This window comes from Hypomesus nipponensis, chromosome 22 (assembly GCF_054491055.1).
Source record: "Hypomesus nipponensis isolate SF chromosome 22, ASM5449105v1, whole genome shotgun sequence".
Taxonomy (NCBI): domain Eukaryota; kingdom Metazoa; phylum Chordata; class Actinopteri; order Osmeriformes; family Osmeridae; genus Hypomesus; species Hypomesus nipponensis.
In genome coordinates, this window is record NC_140382.1 from 7,343,687 (window position 1) to 7,359,522 (window position 15,836).

Here is a 15,836-nt window from a genome sequence, read left to right on the forward strand (position 1 = left end):
TGTTAAACTGGTGCTGATGACATTGTTTTGGCAGGTGTGAAGGGGAACAGGCAGCAGGAGTTGGTGTTTCTTCAGTCAGTATAAATTTCATTCTGTCAGCACCTTTGAAAACTGCTTTTTTATCAGTATGAGGATTCATTGTTTACTAAAACCAACACACCACCATGAATAGCAATAAAACTAGCACTAGACTGTATGTGTTCCATTTTAATGTAACCTATTTAAATCTACTTTAAAGCAAGCAATCTCATTTGTACAAAATGCCATTTGATCTATTTGGTTTCAGTTGGAATTATTAAGACAAATTCAACTATTAAATTGTCTTAGAAATATCTTACGACTTATTTAAACCTGGGTCAGTCACACAGATAGTTACAACAAATTAAATGTCTGATGATGACCAGATTTGAGTCGGTTAAATAGCAGTACCAACCAATCTAAATAATTCTGAACTGGACTGGTGTGAGTTTGGATCAGTGAAAACAGGGTTGGTTCAGATATCAGTGTGGTTGCCAGACCTGTGCCACTACCCTCCGCCCATGAGTCTGGACAGCCGAACACCTTTAGGCAATGAAAATACACGATGAAGAAAAAAATAAATAGCTGTTGTGCTGTTTCTTTGTCTTCTTTATGAAACTGTTTATGTATGTTGTTTGTGTCAATGTTTTTGTAGTGTAAAATATCAAATTATATATTTTTCCAATAAAATTTAAAGAATAAACTATTTGATTTGTCTGTCTTTGTCTACTGCAGGTAAATACCTCCTAAGTTAAAGAATGAAACGCCGCCACATGTAATCTTACTGCAGGGGTAAAGAAGTCCATATTCCTCTAGAATCATCCCACCACAGCAGCAATACTATCTTTTGGTTATTGAGAACTGTATCTCAACCGTGATGCAAGACCCAGCAATGACTTAATGGTTGAACCTATCTCTACTAAGGTTAGCCTGGAGATATAGCTGCTGTAAGACACTCCACACACTAAAACATAATAGAACATAAATATAGAATTTGGGGTATAGAAAAGCATATAATGTAGAAGAATAGTGTAGCATTTATTCACTCATTCAATCATTCATGTGTACACTTATTCCCTGTATCGTGGCACCCACATCTTGAGAAGATAAACACGTTGAACGTATTGTCTCGTGTCGTCTTGTGTGATGTATGCTCTCCCACTGCCCCAGGCCCACACAGCCAAGGTTAACTCTGCATCACACACCAGTGTGTGATTCCTCCCTCACCATGTTTATTATGGGATGATTAACCCCTGGTTGCCCCCGGTTACCCAGGAGGGAGTCTGATGATTGCCGTGTGGACCAGAGGGAGAAGAGCGGGGCTGTGAAGGTGATAGCTGGAACCAGAGAGGCTGGCTGCTTGGAAAGACTAAGTCAGCAACCGAACGAGGGGGGCGGGGAGGGGGGGGGTTGCGCAGCTGGAACTAGGCGTGGGCGAGGGGGGGGGGGGGCAAGTTTGATAAACTCAATCAAGCAGCATGTTTGGATGAGGGGTGGGGGGACGGGGTGCAGAGCTCTAGGCAGGAGAGACACCCCATCCCCCCCCATCCCCCCTCATCCCCCCTCATCCCCCCTCATCCCCCCCCATCCCCCCTCATCCCCCCTCATCCCCCCTCATCCCCCCATCCCCCCTCATCCCCCCTCATCCCCCCCATCCCCCCTCATCCCCCCCATCCCCCCTACCCAGTCTGAGAGGGATGCTCTGTCCTCCTGGTCCAGTCTGACGGGGGTCATGCCCCCCCCCCCCCGCCCCCCCGCTCCCTCTCAGCCCAGCCCCCTGTCCCCCCTGACTGCTCCGTGAAAGTGCATGTGCAGACACCACCAGGCAGGTCATTTTCTCCTCAGAAAGGTGCCGCCAGACTTGTCGTCCCACGAGTCATTTAAAAACCATAATCATTACAAATGTCCTTGAGCACACCCTTTGCTGTCAACCTGTGTGTGCGTGTGTGTGTGCGGGGGTATGTGTGTGTGTGTGTGTGTGACAGAGAGAATGTGCAGGTAGGGTTTCTGTAAGATAGAGGTAGAAGTTTCATATTAAACAGTGCTCTTACCAGGTCACATAAGGTAAAAAGAGAAGTAGGTCTTACCGTAGGAGAAGGGAAGAGAAGGAGGAGGTGAGCGGGAAAAAGGAAGAGTAGGACATTGTAGGAAAAGGACGCGGTGAGAGGAAGAGCAGGAGGATGTGTGTTGAAGAGGGACTGTTAGGTAGAGGAAGAAGAGGAGGCGTTTAGTTAGTCAGGTCTGCCTGTGTGTCTGAGTGAGCGTGCGTGTATGTGTGTGTGTTGGCAGGTTAACCTTCAAATACTGCCTGTGTGTGTGTGGTGTTCTACAGGGGCAGCCTAATGACCCTCATTTATCACCAAGGAATTGCTTCTGTGCGTGTGCGGGTGTGTGTATCCTCTCAAACATCCATTACTAGTTTATGATGGCGTGTTAAGTGTCTAACCAGGGGCCTTGCACATAAACAGACCACGTATTATCTTTCTTTATAACTCACCGTGGGGAGTGATGAACAGTTATAGCAGCTGGACTGTTCTAGCTGTGAACCATGAAGCTAATACCCCCAATACCCCTTAGCTCTCTCTCTCTCTTCCCCTCATTCTCTATGTGTGTGTGTGTGTGTGTGTGCGTGAGTGTGCGTGTATCTGCATGATGCAGAGAGCCTGTTAATGTGAGCAGTGTAATGGAATCCGGACTGTGATTCAGAAGAACAGGCTGCTCTGTGATTGGTCTCCTATTATCTGGGCCTGCCTACCGGTTCCTCATGCAACATGGATGAGCTCCGGACCGTTAAACAGACCATTTCCCCTTGATTTATACAACGAATCAACTTCCAGAGGTGAAAAGTCCAAAGGATGCATATTTCATGGGCTGCCAAAGGCTACAGCATTTAAAGGGAAGACCTGAAAAGACACTTTCATATTTGAACACAGGCAGGTGATAAAACAGCCCTGTTTTACCTAGTGTAGTAGCGAGTCAAACTGCCAACACAGCCAGTTCTGATCCCCTCAGTAAAGAACAGCACTGATATCAGGACGATGATTGCATTGAATGACGCCCAAAGGGGCTGATACCAAACCTGGTGTCTCCTTCAGGGGGGCAGCCAAATGGCCCACCTTTCTCAACCTCTCCTTATTATTATTATAAAAACCTGACGCACAAGCAAACCTTGCTTTTACGCAAGGATTCCCCAGAAGTGTTTGCGACACATCTGACCTATCCTTCTCAATCAGCAACTGACTGGACCACTATGACGAAAGATTCCCTTTCTCTAACCATTTGACAATGACGAACGGAACTTTGACTCTTCTTCTTCAAACTGACAACAGTAACTGCGATATTGCTACATTTCTTACTTGTGAACATTGGCACACTGTGATTTAATTTTTAGAGTCCTGCTCCAGATGTTTTACCTAGGGGAGTCCTATTCCAGATGTTCAAACCGAGAGCGTGTTGCTCTACCGGTTCTTCCCCAGAGAAGGACGTTCCACCGGGTCTACTTTGTGGATCTGTTCTACACTACTCTACCTCCACCATGTCTCCACTGTCTCTACCCTGTTCTAATGATTCACATTGATGGGATTTCAGGTCTTTTTTTAAGGCACGTGGGTGAAACGCTGAAGACTGAGCTTCTTCATTGGCATGCCGAGCAGACGTTCAGCTCAGCTGTGTTACCATGGCGAGCAGGTGGGGGTGGTCAAGCTATGAACGAGCTGTTTCCACGACAACAATGAGAAGATTGATGCGATTAGTGAATCATTAGGCTGCGTCTACCCAGCGTCCCGGTCGCCCCCACGTCCTCTAACCACAGGGACGTGGAGACCCCTGCACACCCTGGAGGTCGGCCAATCGCATGATCATGTTGGTCGGTCTGTTCATCTGATTGGTTGATAGACTTATGAACCGCCCCTTTCTCAGATGGTGATTGGTGGCAGGTTTGACAGGCTCATATGTTCTGCTTACTGTATCCTCAGGGTCTCACCTGGCTCTTTGTTTCATAAACGAACCTCCCCTTCCTCATACGCATTTACACACCCTCTAACAAAGACACACACAGAGACACACACAAACACACATGCACATACAGTAAGCACTCACACACATACACAAACACACGTGCAAACGGCACGTAGAGAAGCACTCGCGCACACAAACGGAAACACACACACACACACACCACACATACATATGTGAGGAGGGTGTGGGAGGGTGAAACGATTAGTGCAACATCGGCTGTTTCTCCTGAACAAAGACTCCCATATTTCACCCTGAGTCCCCATGCAGCTATACTGTCATCCTCTCCTCATCCCTCACTCCATCATCCTTTACATCCTTCCCCCACCCCTGCTTGCTTCCATCCTCACCTTTATCTTTCCTTAGGAGCCCCTGTAGCCCCCACCAACTGAGAGGGTAGCCGCTGAGGCTGCCGGGGGGAAGGGGGGCAGAGGGAGGGGGTGAGGGAGAGGGGGTGGAGGGGGGAGGGAGACGATGGCAGGATCGATGATGATGAGAGCATGTCGGTGTAGGTTACCCATTTAATTAGACCTTCGTCGCTCCTATCAACAAACATGATAGCACCCTGAGAGCACTTAGTCTGCCTCGAGCAACACACACCTCTCTATCACCGCCGCGCATGCCTGTGTATGTGTGTGTTGGCGTGGGTGTGCTTCTGTGTGTGTGTTTCTATGTGTGTTTGTGTGCGTGTGTGTGTGCACGCATCCTGAGACCACTTAAACTAACATTGGCAACAGGCACATCTCGCAAAGTGTGTCAATTGTGTGTGTTCATGTGTATGTGTGCGTGCATGTGTGTGTGTCACAGGAGAACACTTAGTTTGTCATTTTCAACAGTCGGCCCTACCACCCAGAGACAGGTAAAGGGTCAAGACTCGAGGGGGAATGGAGGGATGTCACCCCCTTCTGGTACAGAACAGTCATTGCAGCAGCCTGGTCAGACACTGGCAGAAGAGGGGAAGTGCATTCCCATGGACAGATTCTCCCATCTCCGTGAAAGCAGCTGAGAGGAACAGGAGGAAGAACGGGTGAGAAGGAGGACTAAGGTGCTGTACTCCAAACATCTCTCTCTCTCTCCTCTGTCATTCACTCTGTCTCTCTCTCTCTCTTTCTCTCCCCAAACCTCCAGAGTCCCCTCCATCGACCCCCTCCTCCTCCCTCTCTTTATCTCTTTCTCTAGCTGTCCTTCTGTTTCCCTTCTCCGCTCCCCAAGTCTTCCTCATTGTCTCTCTCTCTCGCTCTCCGCCCCCCGCTCTCTTCATATTCCCTTTAATCCCCCCTCCCCCCTTCCCCCCTCCTCGGTCTCCCCCCCGCCCCCCGCCCCCAGTTCTCTGTGTCTAGCAGTCGAAAGTGGAGCAACGTCTTCATCGCGGTTCAGAGACGTGAGCAGAATGCGCGGTGTGGTTGTGGTGGGGAGAGGGGTGGTGGGCGGGTGGGGGCAAGCTAATTAACTCGGAACGGAGGGGGGGTGGGGGGGGTATAACAGCAGGGTGATGAGCTGGCGCCCGTCAGAGCAGTTTACCAGGAGAGACGGGGATATCTGTGTTCCACCGAGTGAGGAAGAAGGAGGGAGATAAAACATTAGACGCTCTCTGTTCCAGGCAGACAAATAGAATGTTCAGAACAATGATGGGTTTTCATGGGGAGATGATCCATAAGCCCCAGTCTCTTAGGCTCTCTCTCTCTCTCTCTCTCTCTCTCTCTCTCTCTCTCTCTCTCTCTCTCTCTCTCTCTCTCTCTCTCTCTCTCTCTCTCTCTCTCTCTCTCTCTCTCTCTCTCTCTCTCTCTCTCTCTCTCTCTCTCTCTCTCTCTCTCTCTCTCTCTCTCTCGCCTATACTCTCTCTCTCTCTTCTTTTCTCCCTTTCTCTATCTCCCCCTCCCCCCTCTCCCCCCTCTCCTCCTCCCCCGTGTCTCCTCTTCCCCTTCCCCACCCCTCCCCACCCCTCCCCCCTCTCCCCCTCTCTCCTCCTCCCCCGTGTCTCCTTCCACCCCTCCCCCCTCTCCCCCCTCTCTCCTCCCCCTACGCTGAAGGGAGTTCAGAGCAGGGTGAGGAGCTGATGGGGAGTCAGGCTCAGTGTTATGTTTGGAGTCTTCTGACACTCTTACACAGAGTTGCGGAGGCGAATATTGCACTGTTGTTTGAAGTCACAGTACCGGTGCCAACAAACCCCAGAATCCCCTGTCATAAGAATACCCAGCGTAACTACGGCAACACTGTCAACCATCTGAAATGGGACAGCCTTCTATAGGGTGTATTATCATTTCAAACTGTATCACTGTGAGGGTGCCAGCACCAATACAGCTTGGAACCCATACTGCGATCGGATAGGAGGGCTACATCTGCATGGAAGACAGTGTCTCCTTGTTCTAGCTGTTGTACATTTTTGCTTTTTAGCACAGTTTGTGTGGTCAAATGTTTACGGTAACAGATCTTTAAAGACAAACACATATTAAATTTCCCAGACACACGTACACGCACTAGCACATACACACTCACACCAATACAAACACACACACACATTGCATACACACAAACACATACACCTGCTTCTCATGGACACTGATCATGTTTGACAGGCTCTATTGAAGCCTCTAATGAGGTTATATTAGAGTCGTTTGGCTGCAGACAATGCCTGCACAGTCTCAGGAGAGCTGCGTGCGGCTGCTGGATGCACCACTAGATGGAGCCACCCTACAAGACTGATCAACCAGAAGGAGACAGAGGGAGAGAGACAGAGGGAGGGAGAGAGAGAGATAAAGAGAGAGAGAGAGAAATGGAAAATAGAGAGAGCGCCATATAATCTCCACCTATGTGTCTCCAAACCACCTCCACCACATCAGTGGCTGGAGAGAACTCCCTCCCTGTGTAATCCCGCCCCCCTGTACGAGTGTTCCAGAGGACATTCCTCTCAAGTTGCTGTGGTGACCCAGCGTAGTAAGACCCCCCCCCCCCCTCTACGCCCCCACACACACCTCTCTGGGAAGGTGATGTATTTATGGAGGGGTTGGCAGCTCCAACACACATACACACACACCTGCACACACACACACACACACAACAGACACACGCGCCTACACAACACACGCACACACACACACACACTGGCTGGTCTGTGAACAGGGCCCGGGCTTCCTGTCCCACTGAAAGGGCTCTGCTATTTGAACAGATGTGGTCAGAATGAGTGACCCCAGGGTGGACTTCCTGTTGGAGTTGCTCACACCCAGCGGTGAACAATCCCTCTCTGTGCCCCGACACGGCTCCACATGCTAAAAGCACGCTGGCACACACACACACACACACACGCTAGTGTGTGCTGGTGGAGATAAGAGCCTGCTGTGTCGGAGGTGGAGCACACCAGTACTCTGGTGACCTGGACTTATGCGCATGAATGGACGAACGTCCACGGAGGCACTCACACATGCATACACACACACGCATACACACACACACTCACACACACACACACACACTTAACATTTAAGATGAAGAGACACCACACCCACAACACATTTTTCACAACTTTCTTGCTTACTTTTTAACACAAAGTTTCTCTTTCTCTCTCTCTTTTTTCTACACATACTCACACCCATTCCCGGGCAAGATAAATGTGGAGTAAGTACAACGTACTTACTGTACGTCGCTCTGGATAAGAGCGTCTGCTAAATGACTAAATAGAGGAGTAGAGAGAATACGTGGATATGAGTAGAAGGAGTACAGGGAGAGAAGGAATATGGCAGAAGGTGCATGAGACAAGGAGTAAGGGAGATGACATACACAAACAAACACACACACACACATACTCACACACACACACACACACACACACACTCACTCACTCACTCACTCACTCACTCACTCACTCACTCACACACACACACACTCCCTCTGTGTCACAGGTGGGGAAGCTCTCCTTGAGTCTGCTGTCAGCACAGCTCAGCCCCTGGCCCAGCGTGACCTGGGGTTGGACTGAACAGCTTCAACTCCTCTGGAACACAGTTCATGCTGTCTTTTCTATGTCGCTACATTGTTAACATTCCCCACTGCTTCTGTCTGTCCTCCTCCTCCTCAACTCATCCTTCCCCTCGCCGCCCCCCCCCACCCCACCCCTAACTCCTCCATTCCCACCCTTAACTCCTCCATTCCCACCCCTAACTCCTCCATTCCCACCCCTAACTCCTCCATTCCCACCCCTAACTCCTCCATTCCCACCCCTAACTCCTCCATTCCCACCCTTAACTCCTCCATTCCCACCCCTAACTCCTCCATTCCCACCCCTAACTCCTCCATTCCCACCCCTAACTCCTCCATTCCCACCCTTAACTCCTCCATTCCCACCCCTAACTCCTCCATTCCCACCCTTAACTCCTCCATTCCCACCCCTAACTCCTCCATTCCCACCCCTAACTCCTCCATTCCCACCCCTAACTCCTCCATTCCCACCCCTAACTCCTCCATTCCCACCCCTAACTCCTCCATTCCCACCCCTAACTCCTCCATTCCCACCCCTAACTCCTCCATTCCCACCCCTAACTCCTCCATTCCCACCCCTAACTCCTCCATTCCCACCCCTAACTCCTCCATTCCCACCCCTAACTCCTCCATTCCCACCCCTTAACTCCTCCATTCCCACCCTTAACTCCTCCATTCCCACCCCTAACTCCTCCATTCCCACCCCTAACTCCTCCATTCCCACCCTTAACTCCTCCATTCCTCCTTACCACCCTGCCTTGTACTCCCCCTTCACCGCCTCTTCTTGCCTTTTTCTATACTTTCCAACTCCAGCCAAATATGACGATAGCATGGGACTCAAACACGCCGCACGTTTTCATTTAGTGTGACTAGTTACCTCATGCAGAGCTTGGCCCAAACCCAGAGTGAGGAAGAGGTAAGCAGGGAAGACACAGAAAGCTTTTAGGTCACAGAGACCAAACACATACTTTACTTTCCAGTCTTCAAATGTTTCTTTTCGCTATTCATGCTTTTTTACTTCTCGCCCCCTCCTCAATGTCGTCCACATGCTGGTACTTTACTGTAACTTCTATGTTAGCATTCCCTCAACGTATCGTTGGGTTGACCAGTTAACCAGCTGAACTGATGAACCTAATGACTACCTGAGGCCAAATGAAGCTGTGTTTTAAAGGCTGTGCTGGAGAAAATCGTTAAATCAAGTCTCAGAATATGTCGCTCTTTACCTCCTGCTCTCCCAGCTTTTACTCCCCCCCTCCCTGCCTCAATGTATTTCTCCTTTCCATCCACCTTTCGTCTTTTATCTCCCTCTTTCTCTGTCTCCCTCCCTCCCTCTGTCTCCCCCTCTCTCTCTCTCTCTCTCTCTCTCTCTCTCTCTCTCTCTCTCTCTCTCTCTCTCTCTCTCTCTCTCTCTCTCTCTCTCTCTCTCTCTCTCCCTCTGTCTCCCTCCCTCTCTCCCTCTCTCTCTCTCTCTCTCTCTCTCTCTCTCTCTCTCCCTCTGTCTCCCTCCCTCCCTCCCTCTCCCTCTCTCCTCTCTCTCTCTCTCTCTCTCTCTCTCTCTCTCTCTCTCTCTCTCTCTCTCTCTCTCTCTCTCTCTCGGCTGGTTTGTGTGATTTACGAAGCAGCTGAGGGAATCCAGTCAGAGCTTTGAAGTTGCGACTGGTGGGCTGCTGGCACTTGCACACGCTCAGTTTGTGCGCCAGAGACCTGCGATGGGGAGGGGGACAGAAAGAGAAACAGACTCAAGGAGGGAGAAGAAGGGAGGTGGGGGTTAAAGAGAAGGTGAGAGAGAGAAAAAGAAGGACAGTACTGTAAGAGAGAGATAGAGAGAGAGAAGGAGAGAGAGAGAGAGAGAGAGAGAGAGAGAGAGAGAGAGAGAGAGAGAGAGAGAGAGAGAGAGAGAGAGAGAGAGAGAGAGAGAGAGAGAGAGAGAAAGAGAGAAAAAGAGAGAAAAAGAGAGAGAGAAAAAGAGAGAGAGAGAGAATGGGAGAGAGTGGGGGGTTAGAATACATGGAAAGTAAGTGATAAAAGAGAAACCAGGAAGAGGATATGAGAGGGAGGGAAATAGAAATAGAGAGACTGTGTGTGTGTGTGTGTGTGTGTGGGGGAGGGGGGGGGGAGGGGGGGGCGGGGTGCAGGATGTAAGCCCAGCACAGGGAGGTGAAAGAATTCCTTGTTTTGTTCCCCAGAATCACATTTCACTTTACCTCAACTCTTTTTGCTTTACCTCCTTTCTTCCCCCCTTTCTCCTGTGTCCTCCCTCCTTCCTTCTCTCTCGTGCCTTTTTCCTCTTTTCTCCTCTGTCCTTTCTCCCTCCTCCTCTCTCCCCCTTTCTTCCTCTCCACAGGTCTGGGTTTAATAGTGCTGAGTTTCAACAGTAGGGGGGAGAAAGGAGAGGGAGGGGGGTTTGTGTGAAGAGAGTTGTGTGGATGCAAGGTTTGAGGGCGGGAGAGATGGAGGGACGGGGGGAGGGAGGGAAGGGTGTTGCCTCCATATGTTGAAGATGGGGGGAGAATGGAGGGTGTTTAAGATCAAAGCAGAACCCCAGCCCACCCTGGGGATAATGTGTGTGTGTGTGTGTGCGTGTGTGTGTGTGGGTGAAGAACCGTCTGTTGATGGTGAGACCTCAGACACAGAGGTGTCTGTCTCGTCTTCCTCCTCTCCCTCCCTGACCTGATCCTCATTGACATGTCCTCCTCCAACTCTGCTTCTCCCCCTCTCTCTCTCTCTTTCACTCTCTCTTCCTCTCTCTCTTTCACTCTCTCTTTCACTCTCTTTTCCTCTCTCTTTCCCTCTCTCTTTCTTACCACCTCCCAACATCCATGCCACCCCCCTCCCCCCCTTCCCTCCTTCCCCCCTTCCCCCCTTCCCCCCTTCCCCCCTCCCCCTCTTCGCCCCTTCCCCCCTTCTCTCTCCCGTTCTGAGCCCCTCACACAACTTTGCTTGCGTGTCTTGTTTATTTAGAACCAAAACGCATGCACGGCAATTGCTTTATTTTTCTGTGTTGTCATTATTTACTAAATAAGACCCTGTTTTCAGTTCCTTTGGGGGATAACTGTGTGTGTGTGTGTCTGTATCCTGTGTCAGGATATGTCCCAAATTTCCTGAACTCAGTCTGACTCTGACAACTTTATGTTGTCTTTTACACAGTCACATGACCGGACAGCTTTGCAGTCCTGTGTAGGGTTAGGACCAGGCACGAGCTGATTGGATGACCTGCCACAGTCATGGTGAGAGCTAAACTCAGATTATCCTCTAGGTCTGGTTCTAGATCTTTAGAACTGACTGGAACTCTCATTAGCCAGTCACATGACTCTAGAGATAGCTACTAGTACCAAGGCCATTTCCCAAGGACGCCAGCTCATACAGCTCAGCCTCCATGTTGGCCTCAGCCGTTCTGGTTTTCAATACGGAAGACGAGAGGTCATGGGTGTTTATGGAGCACTCATTCAAGACCAGAAAAATGACTGAATGAAGCAGCTAATTGCTGACTCCTGTAATCAAAGATGTTTTTATAGCATCATCTCATGTGAAGCCGCTAAAGTTGTGGCTCAGCTAGACGTCCTTCCTCTGCCCCCTTGTCTGTGTCGTGGCTCATGTTGTAGTTGGCATAGCAACGGTGTCAACACTGGGGTTGGCGCCATCCTCTTGTAAAAGAACGATGTGAACTATCAGCTCGATATAAAACCTCTCTGTCCCACCTCCTCTCCTCCTAGTTCCCCCTCTCCTCTCCTCCCCTCGTCTCCTCGTCTCCCTGCTTCAGTTCGTCAGACATTTTCCAGCTTTGTCAGGCACGACCACAAACTACCTCTCCGGCAGACGAGGCATCAATCTACTGTATCCTCACCGATCAAGATCCCTGTCTCCAGAGTCACCAGCTGTGTATCGTCCCAGGGGGAGGGGCCTCTTCTGGCCGAGTCAGCGATGATGAGGTCATACCACAGACGCAGGGGGAGGGAGATTCACATTGTCATTTAGCAGACGCTCTTATCCAGAGCGTTGGCAGAGATGATCTGCTGACTTTCCTAAATAATAGAACTAAAGTGTGACTGATAGATGTGAGTTCAATTCAGCGGTTCTCCAACCTGGGAGGACACAGGGAAGCGTCCGTGAGGTTGTGGAGCATCGTGGATGTGCTTTCTAGAGTAGGAGGGCGTGTGGCTGCTCGTGGATAGCATATCACAGGCTGACGGGGACTCCCAGACTGGGCCTTTTCCCCCAGGTTTCCTGTGGAAAGGCTGATGTCATGATTTTCTCTCTTTCTCTCTCACACACACACACACGAGTGAGCGCAAACACACGCACGCACACACACACACTGACGGATGGAGAATACACGCTCATACACAAACTGTAGGAACACGGCAACTTGGAAACATCTGCACACATTTCTCACAATCGCAGCGGAGAGAACACACATACGCCGACGTACAGAAAGGCTCGCAGGCGAACGCATTGTGTTAGAAAGAGCAGCTCACCCTGATAAACACAATGACAGGCTCCCACGGGTGACCTCACAGCTCTGAGAGACTGTGTAACACCGCCACCATGAAGCACATACCTCACAGTGGGTGTGGAGCCATCGCGTGTGTTGCTTGTGTGTGTGTGTGCTGTGTCTGCAAGCGAGTTACTGTGTACATGGGTGTCTCTGGATGTGTGTACGTGGACATTGTTTGTGGCGTTTGAGTGTGTGTGTGTTAGAGTGTGTGTAGTCAGGTCAGTCGGTTGCCAGCCATCCTCCCCTGGTAGTAGGTGTTCCCGACATCCACACCCATCTCTGGCACACACTCAGCTCACAGTCCATGAACCCTGCCGGCCGGCCGGCCTGTGTGTGTGTGTGTGTGTGTGTGGGGGGAGGGGGTATCCAGTTGTGATGTTGTCTTTACTTTGACGAGGCAGACGAATCTAGCTCTGCAATGTTCAAGTACTGCAGTGCATCAGCTCACCCAGTGGCCCACCCAGAACCGCAGGATACCTGACCCTTGACCCCTGACATTTATGACCTCTTTCAAAAATCCCATCCCCTCCCTATCATCTGTCCTACACACAGACTTTGTATGTGTGTGCCCACTTACTACCAGGGACTGTATATGTGTGTGTGTGTGTGTGTGTGTGTGTGTGTGTGCGTTTGCGTGTGCGTTTGCGTGTGTGTTTGTGTGTTTGTGTGTTTGTGTGTGTGTGTGTGTGTGCGTGAAGCTAACCGAGTGTGGAACCACAAAGGCGGCATGTGACAGTGGGACACTGTGTTTGCCTCCCGGATGTGAGTGTATGTGCAACTGTGTGTGTGTGTGTGTGTATGTGTATGTGTGTGTGTGTAGTTCACAGTGCAGCGAGTCACTGTCAGACTTTCTCTGGCTGTTGACTGAGTGGGTAGTGTGAGGATGTGTTGTGGCTGCAAACTCTGATATGAGATACCAGACAGCCAAGGTTATCCACCTTAGGTGTATCAGCTAACCACACCAAACGGTCTGTGCCGATGGCTAATACTGCTACACTGGACTAGCTAGCACTGCTATGCTCTCTCTGGCTACTACCACTATTATGTTGCTAGCTAGAAGAACAGCTATGCTGTAATACTGTTATTCTGTGGCTGGCTAAAACAGCAATGTTGTGGCTAGCTAATACTGTTATCCAGCTATGCTGTCCCTAGCGTTCCTTAGAAGGCTACTGTAGCTGTATAGCTTGGCAATATAGTTTGACTTCATGGGGTGCAGTGTGTGTGTGTGTGTGTGAGGTGAGTTAAGTCTGACAGCAGTCTGCTGACTCAGAAGTAGGGCCCCATTCCTGGCCCCAGGGCCGGAATAAAGGTGTGTGGGGGGAGGGGTGAGGAAGAAGATGGGGAAGAAAGGGGGAGGGTTGGGGAGAAAGTGGAGGTACATAGGTAGGAAAATATGAGGGTGACGGGGAGTTGAGGTTAGGGTTAGAAGGTGAAAATCAAGGGTGAAGGGTAGAGAGTGTGGGTGGGGGAGGGGGTAAAAGGTAAGGGTGGGGGGAGGTGTAGAGGGTGAGATTGGGCTAGGGGTAAGAGTCGGAGTTCTGTCTGGGAAGAGAGGAAGGCAGGTAATTGGTTCCTCATGTCAAGCTGAACCTGGCTCTCTCAATAATGGAGTCTCTTTGTTTCAGATAATGGCTTTTCCACTCACTAGTTATCTTAGCATCCTAGAGTGACTGCCTAGTGCCAAACAGCCTAGACTAGCGAAACAGACCAGTCTAGCATAGCATTTTGTAGCAAAAGGGCCTAGCTTATAGCACAGCACAGAAGCTATAGCCGACTAGCTTGGTGTAAGCAGTCTAGCAGCAAACAGCTTAGCCTGCGTAGCAACCTAGAGCCCAAAAGTCTGGTCTAGTGTATCAGACTAGCAGGGTACTAGGGGTAGCATGGCGAACACAGAATGATTTGACTACCCACACTCTCTAACACACACAAAAACACACAATCACACACACTTTTAGGCAACAGACAAAACCAACTTTGGGGATTCAGAGACACACCGGAAAGTGGTTTGTCCATGCCAGACATCAAACAGAGAACCAGAGCAATCAATAAATAAGTCAATACAAGTCAATAAAATCAGACTTAAATGATTTCCAAAATAAATCTGGTGGAGTCGTGTTTTTCGACATGTTTTCAACAGCTAACAGCTGGGCCAGTGACGAGTAAAAAAATGCACAGCTGTGTTTTGAATCCAGCAAAACCATGGATATTGTCACAATATATCAGCACATTGCTAACGCCTATGATGTCCAGATATTATAAACTCCATGTTTTTGCTTTACTCTTCCCTCCTCTCTCACACATGGAGGCACAACACTAGGAACGAGAAAACAAAAGCCTAAGGATACCAAGTCAATACAGTTTTTGAAATACATTTGCAGCCACGTCAACAACACTGACAGGATTGAGGTCCTCTCTATGATTCACAAGTCATGGAGCTTCCCACATTTCTTTAAGGCATCTGAAGGCCTCTTATTTCACACACTAAGTAACAGTGTAAATTTGCCCTGTCCAAGGTAAAGACAAATAGAAAGAGATGGGGGGGGGCAGATGAAGGTAGCAGTCCCAATGTTTGCTTGGATGTGTTGTTACCAACCCATCTTAGCGTTCTGTAAATGTTATTGTTGAAAACTTCCCAGGATATGAAAGAGGGGGCTTTTAGGTTCCTGAGAGGTATGGAGAGGGTGAGTAGGAAGAGAGGAGAGGTGGAGGGAGAGAAGAGAGGTGGAGGAAGAGGGGGAGGGGGAGGGGAGAGGAGAAAGGGGGAGGGGAGAGGAGAAAGGGAGGAGAAGCCAGAGAGGTCTGAATAGGAGAGGAGGACACAAGAGTGGCCTAAACACATACACACTCCATATCTCTGATTCGTTCCTCTTCTTGCTCATACTCTCTCTCTCTCTCTTTCTCTCTCTTTCACTCATACACTCTTGAATATCCTTTGGGTTTAATAAAATGCACTGAATCAAATAAAATGCATTTTCTCTTTCACACTGTCTTTCACACACTCTGTTCTTCAGACGCACGCACACTGGTATCTCTTTGTGATGGCTGTTTGTCATGGAGTCAGTCAGTGAGGTCAGATTAGTTCTGTGAAGTTATAGTGTTAGTGAGGGTTCACACTGACACGGATGTCAAAGAGAAGATGGCGGATGTGTGTGTCGGATTGTGTTTGTGTGTCTGTGTGTGTGTGTGCGTGTGTCCACAGGACTAACCAGAGAGGACCTCATCCCTCAAAGCTCCTTTAAGAGTTGACACAATGGAACCATTATTGGAGCGGAGACAGTGAGCATTCCACATCTCAGTGAGTGATCAGTCCTACTAGGAGAGAGGTGTCACCGGCCAGCCC